The 506-nt window shown below is 34.4% G+C and overlaps 1 non-coding gene across 1 annotated transcript; it reads right to left on the reverse strand.

Moving 5' to 3' along the window:
• Positions 1-309: 309 nt before the first annotated feature.
• On the reverse strand, positions 310-381 carry TRNAP-AGG. Its single transcript has one exon. It is a non-coding gene; the product is annotated as a tRNA-Pro (tRNA).
• Positions 382-506: the final 125 nt, after the last annotated feature.

The following is a 506-nucleotide window of genomic DNA, read 5'->3' on the forward strand; positions in this document are numbered from 1 at the left end:
CTAACTTGAGACCTCTCATACCCAAAATGATAATCATACCAGTTAGACCAAATGCCTTTTTAGTGGATCTATAATTCTTAAAGGATCTATAATTCTTAATTGCTAGTCTATATATGGTTAGGCCCCATTGATAACTATTTAATAACTTTTTTTTTCTTTCTCTTTCGGAGGGGCATTCAAAGAATTGAACTCGAGACAAACGACCTCTTGCACCCAAAGCAAGTATCATACCACTAGACCGCTAGTGTAAGTTTTATAGTCCCATTTGAATTGTTTTCTCTAAGGCTCATCTATCGAGAAATGAACATAGGGGCATTTCGAGAATTGAACTCGAGACCTCTCGCACCCTAAGCGAGAATCATACCACTAGACCAAATGCCCTTTCAAAAATAATGCAACATTTTTAACTCCTACTCAATATATTTTTTTCTCTCAAGTTTGAAATCTATTTTTTTGAGTAGGACTATAAAACAAAAAGTTGATGATCTAGTATTTTACTAGTAAGT

Source organism: Cucurbita pepo, unplaced genomic scaffold, assembly GCF_002806865.2.
Source record: "Cucurbita pepo subsp. pepo cultivar mu-cu-16 unplaced genomic scaffold, ASM280686v2 Cp4.1_scaffold007838, whole genome shotgun sequence".
In the NCBI taxonomy this organism is placed as follows: Eukaryota; Viridiplantae; Streptophyta; class Magnoliopsida; order Cucurbitales; family Cucurbitaceae; genus Cucurbita; species Cucurbita pepo.